The sequence below is a fragment of the Rhinopithecus roxellana genome, chromosome 15 (genome assembly GCF_007565055.1).
Source record: "Rhinopithecus roxellana isolate Shanxi Qingling chromosome 15, ASM756505v1, whole genome shotgun sequence".
NCBI lineage: Eukaryota > Metazoa > Chordata > Mammalia > Primates > Cercopithecidae > Rhinopithecus > Rhinopithecus roxellana.
In genome coordinates this window covers 22,914,033-22,935,469 of record NC_044563.1, presented here as the reverse complement: position 1 = coordinate 22,935,469, position 21,437 = coordinate 22,914,033, and the positions used below count along the sequence as shown (strand labels likewise).

General features: G+C 37.3%; 1 protein-coding gene across 3 annotated transcripts in view; it reads right to left on the bottom strand.

Moving 5' to 3' along the window:
* Positions 1-21,437, bottom strand: part of GAS2 (growth arrest specific 2) — a 178,615-nt gene that overhangs the window by 27,702 nt on the left and 129,476 nt on the right. Inside the window, exon 10 of one of the 3 annotated variants that reach the window (XR_004053711.1) lies at positions 18,611-18,638. The exons of the other annotated variants lie outside the window; for them this stretch is intronic. The gene's annotated coding sequence lies outside the window, so the exon portion shown is untranslated. The remainder of the gene's footprint in view (positions 1-18,610; positions 18,639-21,437) is intronic. 3 annotated transcript variants of the gene reach the window in all.

Genomic DNA, 21,437 nt, shown 5'->3' with positions numbered 1-21,437 from the left:
ACTGGGTTTGATTCTGAGGCTCATATTGGAGGAAGGATATAGTCAACTTGGAGCATATACAATAAATGTACATAGGATGGTGAAAAACCTATGAAACCTTGCTTGTGGGGAAAGGCTGAGTGAGCAGCTACCACTTACATTGTGAACAATGACTATTATATGCCAGGCTCTTAATGTATAATCACTTGGAAGGCAGTTATTTCTATATCCATTCAGTAGATAGGGAAATTTAGAGTTACAGAGGATTCATGCCTTGCCAAACAAAACTATCTGTAGCAGACCTGGGGAGGGTGGTGTATGGTAAGGAATATGAACTATCTGACCTAGAAAGTACCTTGAAATTTAGTTAACTTTACTATTAACTTACTATTATCAATCAAAAGCTTTCCTTCTTATTGTTGAAGACAAGGAACCCTTAAATGATATAATTACTTTCCCAAGATAGTTTATAACAGAAAATACAAACACAGATCAGTTGAGTCTTGACTTCATGAGTACTCAAACACTGCTTCCCAATTTACAGATTCAACACTATTCCTATCAAACTACCAATCATTTTTCACAGACATAGAAAAAGCTAAAATTCATATGAAACCAAAATGAGTCCAAATAGCCAAAGCAATCCTAAGCAAAAAGAACAAGGCCAGAGGCACCGTATTACCCAACTTCAAACTATACTGTAAGGCTGCAGTAACCAAAACAGCATGGTCCAAATATAGAAACAGAAATACAGACCAATGGAACAGAAGAGAGAACGCAGAAATAAAGCCACACACCCCCAATCAACTGATCTTTGACAAACTTGCCAAAAATAAGCAATGGGGAAAAGATGCTAAATCAATAAATGATGCTGGAATGGCTGGCTAAGCATATGCAGAAGAATGAAACTGGACTCCTTCCTTACACATATACAAAAAATAATCCAAGGTAGATTAAAGACTTAAATATGTCTCCAACTGTAAAAATCCTACAAGAAAACCTAGGAAATATCCTTCTTGACATGGGGATTGGAGTAAAAACTCACAAAGGGCAAATAAAGAATTTCCACTCCTCCCACAGGCGTGCTAACTCAAAAAAAAGTAAGTAAGTGGAATCCTTAAAGGGCCAGAGAGAGGCTCTACGCAGGTGTACAAACTGTTTCAAAAGTCACTGGAAAACTCGGCCTGTGGGAGTAACAGGAACAAAAAGCACATGGCAAGTCATAAGGAGCCTTTGCAAAGAAATTATGGCTAAGTCCTCAAGAGCACTGCAATAAAAACAAAACTTGATAAGTGGGACCAAATTAAAGAGTTTCTACAAAGGAAGAGAAACTATCCAGGAAGTAAACAGACATGTTACAGAATGGAAGAAAACATTCACAAGCTATATCTCTGATAAAAGTGTGATATCCAGAATCTATAAAGAGCTTAAAGAATTCAACAGGCAAAAAACAAATAGCCCCATTAAAAAGTGGACAAAATACATGAACAGACACCTCTCAAAAGAAGGCAAACAAGTGGCTAAGAAACATGAAAAAATGCTCATCATCACTAGTCAAAAGAGAAATGCAAATCAAAACCACAATGAGATGCCATTTTGTACCAGTCAGAATGGCTTTGTTATGTCAAAAAGAAAAGGATGTTGGCAAGGTTACAGAGAAAGGGGGACATTTACACAATGTTACTGGGGTATGTAAATTAGTCCAGCCTCTATGAAGACCAGTTTGGAGATTTCTCAGTGGACAAAGAGTGGAACCACTATTTGACCCAGCAATCTCATGACTGGGTATGTACCTAAAGGAAAATAATCATTCTACCAAAGAAACACATGCATGTGTATGTTCATTGCAGCACTATTCACAAGAGCAAAGACATGGAATCAACCTAGGTGGCCATTAGTTGTAGATTAGATAAAGAAAATATGGTACGTATATACCATGGTATATATATATACTATACAGCTAAAAAAAAAAAAGAACAAAATCACATTATTATGATTATTATTATTTGCAGCAACATGGATGCAGCTGGAGGCCATTACCCTAAATGAACTAACATGGGAACAGAAAACAACATACTGTATGTTCTCACTTATAAGGGAGAGCTAAACATTGGGTACATGTGGACATAAATATGAGAACAATAGACACTGGGGACTACTAGAGGGGAGAAGGATGTGGGAGCAAGAGCTGAAAAACTCCCTGTTGGATACTATGCTTACTACCTGGATGATGGGTTCGAGTCATACCCCAACCTCAGCACTGGGCAATATAGCTTTGTAACAAACCTGCACATACAGTCTCTGATTTTAAAATAAAAGTTGAAAAAGAAAGACAAAACACAGTGCTTTCCATTTGACTCACAGCTAAGGAACCCCTTAACTTTATTTTTCTTTTAAACTTCTGGTTTTGAAAGAAAAAGAATGATAATGATGCTGCTGCAGCTTCTACTGCTGATTATAACTCTCCATCATCAAGAGGCTGGGCTACTATGTGCTAGTTATGAGCTGTGGGTGTCCTCTCCAACTCTCACAACAAATCTGTCTAATTAATATCATTAGTCCCTTTTATATAGATGAGGGAATTCATTCCCACAATAGTTGCATAACTTATTCAAAGTGACAAAACAGTCAGGACCAGGGTTCCACCTTACAATTCCTTCCAAAATCTGCATTATTTTTCACATACCATGCTGAAAGACTTTATCAGCAAATGTTATTCATTAATAAATAACTTGGTCCCCATTTTAATTAAGAAAAAATATATGAAATGCAGAACATCAACTGATTAGTAGAAAGAAACAATTTTGATATTAATTTGGCCTAAAGTATGTTATTTGGTGACTCAATGCAACCTAGCTATTGGTAAAGGTTCAAGTTCCATTGTCCTTTCTGAAACACTGAAATTAGCCTATGAATCCCAATTTTTATAAGCACAAGACCCAGGGATCTAGACAGTCCTAGAGGGGAACTGCTTTGTTACATTACAGTATTATATAAAAAAAATTCCTGCTAATATTATATTTTTTGGACCATATAATATATTACACTGGGGTCAATAATAAACCTCAGGGAGTTTACCCACATATCTTTAGCTCAAAACACAGACTAACAATTATGATTTTCTTTCAATCAAGTTTCCCAATGAAAATCTATATGTTGTTAAAGGGGTTACTAATCTCTTCCTATAGAAAGAAAGGCACCATAACCATGCAAGAGGTCATGAGCACTGAACTTTTTCTCTCAGAGAGAAAAAATTACAAAACAGAAATGATAGATGGTGCTTGCTAGAAATTTTAATTAAACCTGTGAGTGAAAACATCTAAATCAGGCTGAGTGGCAGCTGCACTCATACATGACCTGCTTCAGTAGCAGAGGCGGGAACATGTCAGGATATAGATATTCTGTGAGAAAAGCCATAATACCCTTGAGTTTCATTTAATCTAACTCTCTACGTGGCCTAGTTCTGAAGGGCTTTCTAGGAGATCCCCCCGCCACCCCCCGGCCCACCTCAGTGAATAGCTCGGAATACAAAGAAATCTCCTCTTGGTTGCTAAGTGACGATACAGTGTGGACCACAGGATGTCTGTAGTGTGTGTGGGCTGTCCCTTGTTTATCAAAGGACAGCAGACTCTGCCACTCTGCAACTTCCGGTTTTGCTGCAGTAAGTAATTAAGCAAGACTCTATATGCAATTTCGCTAAGAGCTATGATTAAGAATACTAGCTATCCATAAGAATATCATAATGTATGCTCCCTTTCTATATTGCCTACTTTACCAGAAAGACACTTAGGCGATCCATCTTTTTTCATCCATAGCTTTACATATCAGGCTTTGACATGCCCTTGGGAACAGGATGAAGAACTTGGACTTAACATAGGATGAACATGGTTCAGTCTTGACTCTATCACTTATAAGTTGCCTGTCTCTACTCTGATCTGCTTTTTTCTCAGGTTCTCACTTCTTAATCTATCTAGTTTTGGGAGATGTTATGAGGTCAAATGCCCTAATTCAGAATGCTCTGCTTTGTAAATGGTCAAGATGCTGTGATTATCTTTTTAAAATTTCTGAACCACATTTACTTTGTCATACTTTTTGAAATTTACAGACATAGAGGGCTGATTGAATTTAATCCTGAATCCAGGTTAGAATTAAGCTATTTCCAAGTCAATACATTTCATCAGAAAAACATGTAATTCCTTATAAAAGCCATCTTTTCTCCATCTTTTTGCCTGAGACACAGAACCACCTTGGACCATGTGTGTCTGAGACCTACCACCAGTGATGGCAGAGTATTGAGCTGGAGTAACTGAGTCTGTGGGGACTTCGAGTCATCAAACCACCCTGGAATTTTATGATGAAGAAACAATCTTTTATCTTCTTTAAGTAACTACTGCTTGATTGTTTCTGTAAGATTGTTTCTGTAAGACAATCTTACAATCTTTTTTTGAGACAGAGTCTTGCTGTGTTGCCCAGACAGAGAGACAGTGGTAGGTCTCAGTCACATATGATCCAAGGTGGTTCTGCTCTGTTGCCCAGGCTGGAGTGCAGTGGCACGATTTTGGCTCACTGCAGCTTCTGCCTCCTGGGTTCAAGCAATTCTCCTGCCTCAGGCTTCTGAATAGCTGGGACTACAAGCGTGCGCCACCACGTCCGGTTAATTTTTGTATTTTTAGTAGAGACAGGGTTTCTCCATGTTGGCCAGGATGGTCTCGATCTCCTGACCTCGTGATCCACCCGCCTCAGCCTCCTAAAGTGCTGGGATTACAGGCATGACTACACGTCCGGCCCTCACAGCCAATCTTAACCCATCTAGTGAAATTGCTTTTCTACTTTTCAGAGTTCCCTGACTTCCCAAAATCCTGTATTATGTCTAAACAGAACCTGTTTGTTTTAGCTCAATTCATTTCACAAATAATTATTAAGCAACTCATATATACCAGCAATGTACTAGAAAGTACACTGCACTGGGAAGAGAGCAACAATCAACTCCAAGTCAACCCTTAAGGTCAAAAGCAGTAAAGAAAGGAAGAAAACGCAGCAAAGATTATGACATCATGAATGTCATGAAAGAAAATTACAGGGTGCTTGGGATCAGTATCCCTCAACAGGGAGACCTAATCTAACAGTGGCCTAATTTCGGGAGGAAGGTTGGTTAGTTGTAGGACAGGACATTGGGAGTAACCACTAAAAAAATTGAAATGAGATGTTAGACAATGGATAGAGAAGGGAGGTACATCCCAGAAAGAGTAACTGTAATTCTTTTTTTTGTTGTTTTTTGAGACGGAGTTTCGCTCTTTGTTGCCCATGCTGGAGTGCAGTGGCACGATCTTGGTTTACAGCAACTTCCGCCTCCTGGGTTCAAGCAATTTTCCTGTCTCAGCCTCCCGAGTAGCTGGGATTACAGGCCCATGCCACCACACCTGGCTAATTTATATATTTTTAGTAGAGACAGGGTTTCACCATGTTGGCCAGACTGGTCTGGATCTCCTGACTTCAAGTGATGTGCTCACCTCAGTCTCCCAAAGTGCTGGGATTACAGGCATGAGCCACCGCGCCCAGCTGAGGTATTGTATTTCAAAAGGCCCTTGAACAAGAAACAACACATTGTGTTGAAAAAAGAGAAGACCAATACGGCTACAGAACAAACAAGAACTCAGACATAGGTGTAGAGGTGGGCACCATCCCCACATTTTCACTCTATTCTCTATTGTCTCCCCATCATCTCCAAAACTAGGGAGATGGGCACAAAATGAGGGCAATTACTAGGGCTCATGAAGAAAAAAATTCCAAGAACCATTTTTCAGATTTTTTTTGTGGGTGGAGAGATAGAATTTAAACCCACACAACAGAATCAAAGTATTCCCTGATTCTATTTTTTTTCCTTTATTTTAACCACCCCCCCCAAAAAAACACTGAAGTGAAAAAAAAAACCTTAATGGGGTCATTGTTTTGCCCTAGTTTATATAAGAATGAACAGACCAAACTAAAATATGCAAGTCATCCCTCTCAACAGAACACTTCTTGTTCCCCTCTGTTTCCATTCCTTCTCATTTACAAAAATAAATAAATATATTCCTCTTCAACAGAAGCTGCCTTCTCAGAATTCTGTTTCCTACATAAAGAAATAGTAATGCATTTCACAGAACAAATGCACACATACACAGTTTCAACATTCTTCATGGCACTTGGAAAAGCCTATTAACAGGATTAAATAAGCCATAGAGGACACTAGAGGGCATGTGACCCTTTTAAATCTGCTATGATTTCTACCCACAGACTAACAATTAAGTATTACATTTGTAAATGTGCATTTCCTAAAAAGTCTGCTACACTGCTCATCAAATAAGCCAGCCTTTGCACTTGCTCTTTCTGTTACCTCTGAACTCCTTTTCCTGCTCTTCGCAAGCCTGGCTCCTTCTCATCATTTATATCTCACTTCAAATATCACTTCCTTGGAGAGGCCATCTCTTCAAGCTTTACCCAAAGTAACCCCTCCTGAGCCCTATTATTCTACATTGAATCAAATGTTTCCTTTCAACTCAAGGTTTAATCTTATTAGAACTCAAAATTACCTGTATATTTGCTCACTGAGAAAGAATCTGTCTCCACCAGAAAATATACTTAACGGCAGGGACCTTGTCTCATTCATCACTCTATTCCCAGGAGCTAGACAATAATTGATGGAATATCAGCTGAATGAATAATCAGCCCTCTAAAAATGAGTAGCATTATAATTCGCATCATAGATGAGTCACAGAGGTTTTAAATAACTTGATCAAGGTTATGTAGCAAGTGGACGACAGAATCACTTCACTTCAGAAACTCTTTTAAGCTAGAAAGATTTCTTTTCAACTAAATTTTTTTCTAGGGGAGGAGTTATTTGTTTTAAGAAATCACTATTTTCAAAATTCTAGTTTCTTCTTCACCTTTTCCCTCTATTCCATTAATATCCAATCGAGTCTACCCTCAAAATACCACTAACGTTGCCTGTCATTTTCCCATTCTACCCTTTTTGTGAATGTGCATAGCATATGAACAACTGAAATAGCCTCCTAATTGGCAGAATTGCCTTTGGTTTCTTTCTGCTCCACCTATAATTGTACATACAAATCTCTGTCAGATTAATTGGGTTAAACTTCAATTTACCATGCTATTGCTCAGTATCTCCAATTGCTGTGTAATGCCTTCAGGTTAAAATACCAAAATTTTGATTTTATCAAGGCCCTCCAACCATTGCCCCCAACCTACCTTTCTCACATTATTCCCTGCTGGAATTCTCTACATAATCTCCAGTCAAACTAATTGTGCTCATTGTTCGAAGAAACCTTGAGTTCTTCCTATTCCTCTGCCATGCTTACCCTTTAAAATGGCGCTCTCAAATTTAAAATCCCAAATATTTCTCAGGACACTGGTGAATTTATACCTTCTCTTTGAAAGCTTTCCAGATAAATCTATATCATATTGATCCTACTTGTCACAATTCATCAGTGTCTAGAACAATATCCAGCTTATTATAAGTACTCAGCACAATTTTGTTGAATGAATATGTACTCTAAATAATGCTGCTTCGTGGAACTTTTCATTTTGTCTTATTTTATTTGTGTAATTAACTCTTGAGTCTTTCTTAAACTGGATTGTTGAGGTCTGAAGTCATGGCTTCTATCCAGTTCCTTATATACAAGAGGTAACACCTGTTGTCTGACAGATTATTCCACATGCATCAACAAAGGGAGCCAAATGACACAGAGTATTGTTCATAAACTTGTACTCTTGAATTTGTTGTATGGCTTAGGATTTAACAACAACTACAGTACACATAAAACAACTAACTCTACAAATCTTAGAGAGATCACTTGAGATTCACAAGTAAGCCTCTCCTTTTCCTTCAGCTAATGTTTTCCATATAGGAAGTTTTCATGCATTGTGAAAGCAAATTATCAATCTGAGCCACCTCTTCTTGGAATCCTAGCTGCAATCTCTTTTAACTTTTCTGATCCTCATAAAAGGGTAATTCAATGGTTATGACATGCCAATGACAGAAGAATGCCAAGCTGAGAGGCCAATTTAGAAATTAATATATAACACTGCCCACACACTTCAGGTCAGCATACACAAAAGATACACTAACCAATGCTACATTTTCTCGGGGCTAAGTGAATCTCATCATTTAATAAATGCCATGGAAATTCAGAGGGAAGTATGAATTAAAGAAGGCTGGAACTTTTGAGAAAGATATTATCTGAAACTCTCTTCAACAATAGCACAACAATTATTGAGTCCAGGTATACGTCAGCATGTTCTATATGATTCCCACCTCCTATAAATGTGTGATATATAACTTAATTTTCATAGCTTTATATATAATTTTAAGAGAAAGGTAAATAGATGTTAAATAGATGATATTCACAACTTGCTCTTTAATCACTTGGAGACTGATTTAACCCAATCACAAAAAAAAGTCTTGCACAATCACTCTGGCCAAAGCTGCCACAACTACTGCCTTCCATATTCTCCTGTTCTATTTTCTTTCTTATTAGTAGCTAAGATGAACTTCCTTATTTAATGATCTATGTTAGGGGTCAGCAAACTATATGGCTTATAGAACAAACCTGGCCCATACTCTATTTTTGTAAGTACAGTGTTATTGGAACACAGACATGCAAATTCGTTGCTAAAACAATAGAGGTAAGTAGTTGTAACAGAAACCGTACACCCCACAAAGCCTAAAATAGTTGTATCTGGCCCCCTTGGTCTATGTATTTATTTCTGTCTTCCCACTCCCAGAACATAAAAACAAGACTGTTTTGTTCACTGCTCAATTCACGACAACAGTTCCAGGCATATAGTAGGTACTTACTCTTTGCTACTGACAATCAACAGGCATAATAGGAGGTAAATAAATTGTGTTAACGTGTACCCAAAGTTCTTAACTCAGCCATACATCTGGAATCAATGTTTTCTGGGTATATTTGCAATGAACTCATGTAAAGAAATTTGTAAATGGCCAAAGAATGCTCCAGAATGGATCTTGGCCCAAGGAACAGTTTTATTATTTTTTTGTATTTATTTTTTATTTTTTTTGAGACGGAGTCTCGCTCTGTCACCCAAGCTGGAGTGCACTGGCCAGATCTCAGCTCACTGCAAGCTCCGCCTCCCGGGTTCACGCCATTCTCCTGCCTCAGCCTCCCGAGTAGCTGGGACTACAGGCGCCGCCACCTTGCCCAGCTAGGTTTTTGTATTTTTTAGTAGAGACGGGTTTTCACCGTGTTAGCCAGGATGGTCTCGATCTCCTGACCTTGTGATCCGCCCGCCTCGGCCTCCCAAAGTGCTGGGATTACAGGCTTGAGCCACCACGCCCGGCCGGAACAGTTTTAATATAGTGTCTTGGTCTCTATGAAAGGCTTATTGTGGACAGAGCCCTATATTTTTTTATAGTTCTTCTATGATAAATGAGGCATGTACTAAATCATGAGGCAGACCTAGAACTGAGAATCTGAATAACATCTGGAGAATAACAGCTTAGGTTAACAAATTTCTAAAAACTTCTTTTTAGGAGCACCAGTCTGTGCTTTTTATTAATTTATTTGACTCTTGTCAGTTGATATTACCTGTGTTTTTAATAACAAAATAAAAAAAAAAACTCACTACAGTGAATTACTATAGTGTAAATAGTTAAAATACTATTTCCCATCACTCTCTTTTAGTTTCTGTGAGTAGCCCACAATTTTATTCTACATAAAATTCTCACCGAAGAAACCACACATTAACAAGCAGAAATTCTAATATTTTGAAACCCAGTCAATTCCTCCATGCCAGGCATATGTATCAGAATAAGCCAAAATCAACATGTTGCTTTTCTGTTATTGTTTGCAGGACAAAGATGAACTTAACGGCGTTTCCATTTTAAATAACCAAAACACCAAGATAGAAAGCCTCACCCAGCAGATAATAATATACATATCTGGAATTTCATGAGATAGGTTCCCAGACTGAGCTGCCACTCTCTTGACCTACACACTCTCCAAGACAAAACGGTGGGATGCTATTCCTCCAACTTTATACCATTTCAATTCATTATCTGCGCTACAGCCTGGATGATTTAAAATGCAATACACTCATGTTTCTCCTCATCTAAAAATTATTCAGAATTTCCTTATTGCCTTCAGGAGAAAGCCAAAGCTCTCATCATACAGGTAACTCTCCATGAGTTGGGTCTGTGTGTCTGCCTGGCATCATGTCTCCCTTGCTAACCAGCCCCTCGCTGCCCACTCCTCCTCTTGTTCTCAAGGCTGCACTTCTACAGTTCTGATGAGGTCTCACTCTTTCTCTCTCTTCCCCTCATCTCCACCTCTGTTACTTCTGGGCCTTTTTATATGCTGTTTCCTTTCTTTCTGATTCTGGTTGAAACACTTTCACTTCTACTTTGTTTAGCCAACATGTGCTTATTCTTTGAGTCTCATCTCAGACATTACTTTCTGCAAATACCCTTTCTTGACTCTTGAAGTCCAGATTAACAGCAAAAAAAAAAAAAAAAAAAAAAAAAAAAAAAAAAAAAAAAGAACATGATAGGCAAACTCTACTGGCAACTTCAACCCCAAATCTAACCAAAAGAAATGTATTGCATGAAACATTCATGAAAGGAAAATCTCTACCTTAAGTTTGATGTTAAGTTGGTATCTCCTCAAACATAATCTCAGTTCTTAAAGTCAACATACCAAATACTGCCTTTAGTACTTGCTCACGCAACTCAGTTTGAGTCTCCCAATCTTCAAGCGCTTTGCTACCAAAAAAACCTAGGAGTTGTTACTTTAAGAAAATGCCTTGTTTAAAACGTCATACTAACTACATTTTCATGAAACACAGGTCTTGTTTTGAAAGCCCTTCACTTTAAGAAAATCAGAAAGAGATCATGTTTGAAGATAAGTCATTTGTAGTAGCTCTAACACCCAGTAATTTGAGACAGTTCTGGGTCATTTTAGAGAAATACTTGTAACAGTAAATAAATTTGGAGATCATTGAACATAAAATTGCACAAAAGGCTGGGCGCAATGGCTCATGCCTGTAATCCCTGGACTTTGGGAGGCTGAAGAGGGCCGATCACCTGAGGTCAGGAGTTCAAGACCAGCCTGACCAATATGGTGAAACCCCATCTCTACTAAAAACACAAAAATTAGCCGAGTGTAGTGGCACACTCCTGTAATCCCAGCTACTTGGGAGGCTGAGACAGAATTGCTTGAACCCGGGAGGCAGAGATTGCAGTGAGCTGAGATTTCACCATTGCACTCCAGTCTAGGCAACAAGAGCGACACTCTATTTCAAAATAAAATAAAATAAAAGTGCACATAAAATAAAAATGGAGCTCTTATGTATTTAATTGGGAATGTCTAGGAAGCACATGCCAGTTGGGAAGCACATTACATACATCAATGCCTCCCTCACTAGCCTCTGGTTATGTGAAAATTGCTGGAATCTAAATGCTTAAAATGGTCTTTGCCACCTTTTTTTATAACCTGCTGTGGAAGTGGGGTCAGGAAGGAGATCATGTTGAAATGATGATCAAGTGAAAGAAACTGATCTGAGAAATGCAAACAAAAACAAGTAGAAAGGGCAATCTTGCTTCAGAGAGAAAATATTTCATAGCAAATAAGCCCCAGCCCCAAGGAGAGCGCCAATTCCAGCCCTGTACAGATCTGGCAAGACTTGATGGTGTTCTAAAGAGGAGAGATTAAGATTGAGGTGTGACATCGGACATAAAGAACAAAGATGACTGGAGCATAAGTTCCATCCTTGGAAAAGTACTTGAAATTAGGCAGGGAAAACCAGGCCCAGATGTGGGTAATGAGACTCAGGAATGAAGATATCTTGGCAAGCCTCCTTACCAAAAGTCAGAAGGGCCAGAGGACTGAGGTTATTCTGGGGAATACTGGGAAAATGAACCACGACCACAGACAGAAGGCTGCAGCCTCTAGGAGGAGGAAGAATTAAGAAGTTGGCACTATGTAGCCTCTGCTGGCCTCCAGGTGTTTCAGCCCTAGGTGCCAAGGCATGATAAAGCCTGAACCTCTTAGCATTCTCCTGGAACTTCCTGAATTCAAGAGTGGAAGGAGAGATGACCCTGGAAGGGGTTATACACACTAAAGGTCCCTCTCTTTATTCTAGGACTGAAAAAGAGCCCATGGGTGTAGCTCAGCTCCAAATTATTTCTTTGGGGTTTGCAGAGTGTGAGGAATGTAGGAAGCATGCTTTGTTCTTGATTTTATTGCATTTAAACTTTACATAGGATAATGCCAATGCTGTCATTCGATATCTGCATTTAGAAAGAAAAATAAATCAAAATGGGGATGCCACCGCCAAAACTTAGCAAATTATCCTCCCTCCTTATACTCATCTCTGGGAAAAGATGGAAGGCAGAGGAAAGGAAAGAAGAGAACTCTGCATGATTTTTAGCCCCTCCAAATGCAGACCTGAACTGCCTTCAAAAAACTATCATGCAAACTCCATTACAAACCTCCAGAATAAAATCCATGATGCCTATGGAAATCATACTAACTTCAGCGATATTTTTTTGAAATTTATTCTAAAATAAGAATTATTCCTAGGGTTTTTAGAAAATGCCACCTCGTCTATATAGTCAAATACACACACCCCTTTAAAAGATACTGATGAAAAGTAAAAAACAAAAAACAATACTTTTATAAGACACAAGCAGAACTGTGGCAATTTAAGTAGTGAAAATAACAGAGGTACTCATATTATTTGAAGAAAACCTGTCAGCCAACATCTTCCTCTTGAACCAAGTGACACCTGAATAGTGAAAGGGGGAAACTTAACACCAGCCAGCAAGAGGGGTTCAATCGACTTTGGTGATGAATGGGGGTCAGGGCTGTCATGGTCAGATTAGCTCCACAGACTTAGGTTTCATGTTCATTTACAAGTAACTTGCTTCATAAGTCTATACAATGCCTTTCAACAGCTCCAAGAAAAGTCATGTCTGGTGTTTCTGTCACACAACTAAGTTATTCTTGTATCCTGTATGACACATTTGCAGGTCTGTTGAAGGAATTTTAGAAGTAGATTTTCAGAAACTCACATCTGGTCTTTGTCAATTATTAACGGGGATAAGAAATTAAATTATATTGAACTGTCAAAATAATTAGTAGTATATGACCGATATTTACATTATTAAGCATTATCTTTACAAGGAAACAGAACCTACAAAGAAATCACCTCCTCAAGATTTCTAGCAGTTCTTTCAAATAGCACACCCTCATGTATGTGATGAATGAATGACAAAATAAATGATGGACAAGGAAACACATTTAACTGTGCTCTTTTAGAAATCTAAACATTCTCATAATGTAGTTTCAAGATACATTCATCTAGTTTGAAGTAGAATTTATAACACGGTGTTTCTCTTATAACTATTATAACAGACAAGACTTTCTCAAGTAAGCTGTGCTTTCTAGATATAATTATTAATATTTAAAAACTAAAAATGAGCCAGTTTTCCTGCGTGCAATGCAACCTCAGTACTTCAAAATCAAGTCCCATTCCATTTCCATCCTCTCTAACTTTCATCATACTGAAGTGTTAAAACATGACTGATACATCTGGAAGTTTGGTATGGTGTCAGGAGCAAAAATGTGGTAGAGGTCCATGAGGTTCCTTTTGCATTAAACTACAAATAGGAGTAGAAATGAGACATTCTGAAATTATATGGTGTTTCATTTTTTATTCTGTAAGTGTATTGTTTCAAACATTTGAAAGCAAAGACCAAGATGATATTGCATACAGAAGCTAAAACCCAGGTTTACACAAACAATTTTTAACAGTAAGCCCAACATTCCTGGAGCACAAGAATTTTACTAAGAAAATGACAAACATTATATTACTAGGTTACTGTCTTCTAACCACCCACAATAAATCTGAGATTGCCATTTTTAAAAAGTATCATGGGAAAAACAAAAGAAGAAACAGTGTTTTAGTACCTCATGAAAAAAAGGTAAAATGTGAACTTTTGAGTGCCCAACTTCCCTCATTTGACTAAAGGCCAAGGCACCACAGTGAAAGCAAAGTGGAGATTTGCCCATTAATTATCTAAGTAATTACCTTAAATGTCTGCTTTGCTTTGGCTGTGGAGATATAGTCACAACCATGAAGACCCTACTGAAACAAGAAGATATTAAGTTCATAAAATGCTCTCCGTCTTCAATGAAGAAAGGTACATGAACGCCACCTAAAAATGCAAACTGTGATCTTTTGTGACAAAACTAAAGAAAAGCTTTTTGAACGACAATGAGAATAACTATTTCTATATTTTTCATATCTTATAGTGAAGTTTCATTGCATAGTAATCCATATTAAATGATATGTGAGACATACATACTCTGAGAATCACCGGCCACATTGGCTGTTGGCAATTTGAAATACATATGTTAGAATTATCTCTCTTCTGGGGTTTTAGTCTCCTGTTCCAAAATAAAAGATACCTGTAAGGAAATATTCTTTGCTTAAGATGACAGATATCAAGTCTGTGTCTCGATTCTACAAGAGAAACATATCAGACTCTAGAGAATGTCTAATAAAGTCCTAGAGAAAATTGTTAAGTAAATGAAACGTTTAATTTCAGTGTAAAACTTTCCTACTTTGGGGAAATATCCTACTATATTATTCTGAGTTCCCTCTCACCTCACTCGTTTTGGCCCCTGCTTCCTGTCTAGACCCTACCACTGTATTATGAAAGTAATGAACCTACCATTGCTATTTATTTATTTATTTATTTATTTAAACTTCAGTTAAGTTCAGGGTAGCTGTGTAGAAAGTGCAAGTTTGTTACATAGGTATACATGTGCCATGGTATTTCGCTGCACCTATCAAGCTGTCACCTAGGTTTTAAGCCCTGCATGCATTAGCTATTTGTTCTGATGCTCTTCCTCACCTCACCTCCCCTACTCCCACAGGCTCCAGTATGTGTTGTTCCCCTGCCCTTGTCCATATGTTCTCATTGTTCAACTCCTACTTATGAGTGAGAACATGCGGTGTTTGGTTTTCTGTTCCTGTGTTAGTTTGCTGAGGATGATGGCTTCCAGTTTCATCCATGTTCCTGCAAAGGATATAACCTCATTCTTTTTTATGGCTGCATAATATTCCATGCCTACAATTTGTTTCAATGGCAAAAACTGCAATTACTTTTGCACCAACCTAATATTTACCCTCAGAAAGTTATATCACACAGGAGGCATTCTTTTCTACTCTACCGCTTTCTTTTGATGTAATTAAAAATGTAATTTAGGTAGCATCTTAAGCTCACAATTAGAGAGATTAACTCAAAATCAGAGATTCCAAACTCACAAGGAGACAGTTTATCTGAAAGGTAATTTGTTGAAAGGCTTTCAATAGGAATCAAAGGATATGTTTCAGATTTTCTGACTAAGCATCAGGATGACAAAGTTAAGTCATCTTTGGGAAAACTGTTTCCCTTCCCATGATTAGATAGTATTATGGCTGTAATTTTTAAAATTTATTATTTAAGGCTACTTTCCCTTTTGTCTTTAGAATATTTCATCTTCACTTTTCCTCTAGTTAATATATATATACATGTTATCTATCAGATCTATGAATGCTGTACATGAGGGAAGAGACTGTTCATGTCGCTGCTGCCAAGCTGTCAATTAAATTTCAGGTTCATCCGGAATTCTTTCAGTACTTATTGGTGGATTTATTTTTGTTACAAGATGTTGGGGAAATACAGGAGATAAATAAGATCTTCAAGGTTGGACATGTTATTCCTTGCTGTGCTCCTTAGAATGCATGCCCCTACCTGCTTGTCATGTTGGCTGTAGGTTGTTAGAGAAACAGTAGGAGGTATGAAGGTGTTTTGTAAACATCAACATGGGAGAGGAGTTTTGTGATACACATCTTGTGGTTCAAAGTGCCTCCCTGGGCAATGCTAAAGCCCACCTTAGGTTAAGTCCTACCAGGTGGACAGGCAATGTGATGTGAATAAAATTGTGTGCCATATGAGTTTCCATACTTTTTCTATTAACCCTGGACCTCATTAGGAACATAAAGAGTTCCTTAAGATCTTAGCATGATTCTCAAAATAGAGTCCGGAACTGAGTAACATTAGCATGCATAACACATTGGTAGATGATGACAAATTAATGTGTTACTTTGTCTGCATGTTACAGTTCTGGAATGAAATTCTTAGAGACCTTATGCCTAATGCAAAAGTTAGAAGACAAATTTGAAATAAGACCTGCCCTTTATCTGCCTTTAAATGAGATCTTAGATAGACGATTTAATCGTCTCTGCATTCCCCTATAGTCTATGAAGCTAGATTTTAGGAAAAATATGATAAATGAACTATGTTGAGAGTGAAAGTTAGAGACTGTGAACCAAGGTATCAGTTTCTGAGAAAGGGAACTAATAAAACGTTGGATAGGTTGGTTTAGCAACAACAACAAAAGGTCAGGAAGCCCATTACAAGGTGAAGTCTCAAATAATTTGTTCCCACAGAGTTTGTAGTCCCTTAAAACTTGCTAGAGAGAAGGCAGTTTTCCATAATTGGCAAGAGTGTTTGAAGGGCAAGGTGTGAGTGTGGGGCTGGGAGATTAGAAGCTGGCATGAAAAGCTGGTGTGTAAAAGAGATAGTGGTGTAAAAGAAAGCTACAATTGGGAGATGAATAACACCTTGATGTAGTGATTTCTTATTGCTGGTGTTTGTTTAAAGAAATAGACAAAATGCCATTAAATAACTTGCCAGGGTTTTTGTTGTCATTCTGCTTTGTTGTTGTTTTAATAACATCTGGAATTTCTTTATAAAGAAAATTGAATAATATATCTTTAGGACAATATGTAACCCAAATTTTCACACACTGCTCCTCCCAAAACCTACATAAAGAGCTCCTTAAGATCTTATTCTACTTCTAACAAGATGGCAGACTATATCATGGAACACTGTACACCGAGCCTTCAAATGAAAATGTTAATACACCGTTTCAGTGAACTAAAAGTTGAATGTGAATCAGTAAACCTCTTGCAATGGAAGGACTGGCCGTTTAGATGAAGGAGGTGCCTGCTGGGTCCAGGACCAAGATTATGTGTTTTTACTGAGGAGGTGAAATTCAAAATGTCAAGTATTAAAGGGAAATGCAAGGCAAGTTCTAAAATGACCAGTCATGTAGAAACTTAACTGACTAAGTTTATGAAAAAGATAGCACTAAATGAGTCCTAATGTATCATAGTGAATCTTGTAACAGCAGCATTTCCACCACGCTTGACTATGTTCAACACAAAGTCAAAATGGCCACACGTACAAAGCATATTTCTTAATGAATCTAGCTACATCCTACTTATGCAACTTGAGCCCATGGGAGAACTATAGACAATTTATATGACAGTTATTTCACAGGTTTTTTTCTTTGGCAACTAGAAGACATCAATTATTCAATAACAAAACGCATTGTGCATAATTATTTCATTTCTTTCCCCTTTGCAAAAAAATCATTCACTTATCAGTATAGAACATATAAACCAAGAAATATTCTTGTCAGGGTGTCTACAAAAAGATAAAAGAAAAATCTTACAAACATTGCGAGTAGACATTACTATGTGTTGTTTACTTCGTAATTTAAGGAAAACAATGCCAAAATCAAAAACACAGTGAACAACTATTTTCACTTACATAAAGTTAAAAAAAAAAAAAAAAACTTCAAAAGGAAATTTTATTGTGTGAAGTTTAAATCATATAAAATTTAGATATAAAATTTTCATAATATAATTAAACCTGGATCAATCACTTACTAACAAGATTACTTTAGGAAAATTACTAAATTTCTGTTAGCTGCAATTTCCTCATCCATAAGTTTTATAAATTAACAATCACACTAATTTTTGTCAGAGTACTAATGAAGCTAAATTGAGATAATATGTAAAATGAAAGTACTTTACAAACAATACAAAAGAAAGATATCCGTATTGCTATCAAGAAACAAGACAAAAACAGTTAAGAAAAAATGTTATGTAAAAATTACTTGACGCTTAATTTTAGGAAACTTGCTTTCAAAGCATTAGTTGCTATGCCAACGTTTTCAGTTTGCACTTGGTCATATGTTTAGTTTAGACCCTTTAATAAAAGTAAACAATGATACAAAATGCAAATTCATCTCTATGCTATACCATAGCATGCTCAGAAAATCCTTCCATACCTCATGAAATTAAGAGGATTTAATCTTGACTGACCAAAGGCCATAAATATAAGTTTATAATTGTAGTAAATTGTAAATGTTCCTTAGTTTCTTCATTCCTAGAATAAATTTTTTTTCTGGAAGACTTTTCAAGTAAAGAAAAGAAAATCAACAACTATACTGAACTATACTGAACTACTGCACTATTCTTGGGTTTTCTAGTTTATGTTGTTGTTGTTATTGAGGCTGTTTTGCAAGATTCTGTTTCCTGAGTGCTTTTTTTGTTTTGTTTTGTTTCATTTTTTTGACTCTAGAATAGGCATTGGCTGTTAAATTCCTTGTTTTGCCAAAGCACAAAGGCAAAGGAATAAGCAAACTAGGAGCCATGCATCGAGTATAGGTAAATTACTAATGGATTTTAAAAGTTGAGCAGTAATACTTACAAAATGACATGCCAAATGTCTATATGGTCTGAAATGGAATGAATAGCATACAATTAAAACTGTGGGCTCTGACATCAGATACATTAAATTCAAATAAAGGCTTTGATGTTTACTAACTGTGTAATCTCTGACAAGCAATCAACTCTCTAACCCTTAATTTCCTTATTGTTACTATTAGGATAACAACAGTGCCTACCTCAAAGAGTTGTGAGAGTTGAAAAAAAAAATCCAAGGAAAGCACTTAGACATCAGATACACAGAAAGTATTTGGTGAGTGTTAAATAGTATATGATACAGTTTAGATATTTATCTCCCACCCATGTCTCATGCTGAAATGTAATCCCCAATGTTGAAGCCAGGACACGGTGGGAGGTGTTTGCATGATGGGGGCAGATACCTCATGAATGGCTTGGACCATCCCTTTGATGATAAGTGAGTTATCGCTGAGTTCACAGAAGATTTGGTCATTTAAAAGTGTGTGGCACCTCCCCTCCCACTCTCTCGTGTTCCTACTTTCACCGTGTGAAGTGCCTGCTCCCTCTTTTTCTTCCACCATGAGTAGAAACTTCCTGAGGCCTCCTGCGAAGCAGATGTCGCTTTCTGTACAGCCTGCGGAACCATGAGCCAGTTAAATCTATATTCTTTATAATTACTCAGTCTCAGGTCTCTCTCTCTCTCTCCTCCTCCTCCTTCCTTCCTTTCTTTCATCTCTCTCTGTCGCCCAGGCTGGAATGCAGTGGTGCGATCTCGGCTCACTGCAAGCTCTGCCTCCCGGGTTCACTCCATTCTCCTGCCTCAGTCTCCCAGGTAGCTAGGACTACAGGTGCCCACTACCACGCCTGGCTAATTTTTCGTATTTTTAGTAGAGACAGGGTTTCACCGTGTTAGCCAGGATGGTCTCGATCTCCTGACCTTATGATCTGCCCGCCTCATCCTCCCAAAATGCTCAGATTACAGGCGTGAGCCACTGCCCCCGGTCAATCTCAGGTATTTCTTTATAGCAATACGATAATGGCCTAATGTAGTAAATGTATATACAAATATAGGATAAAAAGGTGGATTTTTCCACAACATTTTTAAGTTGGGATTTCAATTTCAGTTATAGAAAAATCAACCTGAGATCCCTGTTAAAATCAGTTAAAATGCCAAATCATTGGACCAGTTCAACTCTCTACTATATTGTTGCTTTCACTATACACACACGTATTTCTGTATTTTTTTTGTGTGTATGGAGGTGTGTGTCTATCTGTATAATATATACATACACATATATATATACACACATATATATACACACACATCACTAGGTATAAAATACACATATATGGAACAAATTTATCTTAATGGCAGGAAGGTCATAGCAATGTAGAAATCCGAATGCAGATTGTAGAAGCTGTGCAGTTTTTTCAATGAAGTCATTTGACTTTTCAATGCTTCCTTTAGTTTATATAATTTTGATTTGTGGCCAATGAAAAAGCAATTGTACATTGATTCTAGATACAGCATAACGGCAAAAGAAAATTATTCAAACTAAAGTAAGGTGGCATGTGTATTGTACAACTTAAAACCACAGAAAACCTTGCTAACTGAGTTGGAGATGAGTGAGAATGCTTATCAGGGCAAGTGAAGGTAGACACTATTGAAAAATCTACTCATTGCTAAATGGCCAATAGTGGTAAGTTTTTTTTTTGTTTTTTTTTTGTTTTTTTTTTGTTTTTTTTTTGTTTTTTTTTTTTTGAGACGGAGTCTCGCTCTGTTGCCCAGGCTGGAGTGCAGTGGCGAGATCTCAGCTCACTGCAAGCTCCGCCTCCCGGGTTTTACACCATTCTCCTGCCTCAGCCTCCCGAGTAGCTGGGACTACAGGCGCCCGCCACCTCGCCCGGCTAGTTTTTTGTATTTTTTAGTAGAGACGGGGTTTCACCGTATTAGCCAGGATGGTCTCGATCTCCCGACCTCGTGATCCGCCCGTCTCGGCCTCCCAAAGTGCTGGGATTACAGGCTTGAGCCACCGCGCCCGGCCAATAGTGGTAAGTTTTTAATGAAGAATAATTTTTGGTTTTGAGCTTCTATTTATTTACTGTTTTTCACATTTAATATGTCAGTGGAAGAAGAAATGAGTTATCTAACTTAATTTAGAATATAGAAAACTGCCCAGATGTATTATTAGGTTGGTGTAAAAGTAATTGCGGTTTTTGCCATTACTTTTAACTATTGTAATAAATACCAAATTTCATTATCTTTCTTGCTTTTTTAAAAAAAATGGATGTAGCTTCAGGGTGCAATTCTTGACAAAGTTTGTTTTGAATTTTAAGATTTTTTTAAAGGTTTTCAACCTGAAAGGGTAACTCTCAGGAAAAAAAAAAATTACCTGAATTATTTACAGCAATGGTTAGTTATTACTTAAATTGCATTTATCTAAAACATATGCCTTTCTTAGACACTATAGGTTAAGAGTATTTATCAATATCTTCAAAGTCCTTTGAGATACATTTTACCAAAGTGTCATCAATGGATGACAAAACAAATGAGAGTGTCTTTAGTGAACAAAAACATAAAAGAATTAAAAGCTAAAAGCATTTGAACACATTTAAAATACTATTACTTGCATTTCCTGAATTAGTGTTTAGTTTTGAGGCAGCTGGGAAAACTGAGTTTGGAAATATTCATGTATTAATAGCACTCATATTTCTCTTACTATGGCTTAGAGCACTATAAATGTCGAGATTTTATATACCTCAGAAGCAAACACAGCCATATTTTCCCCCTGGAAACAAATCTAGGCATTAATATAATTTTAAAATTGTATTCATTGTTCTCATACATTGCT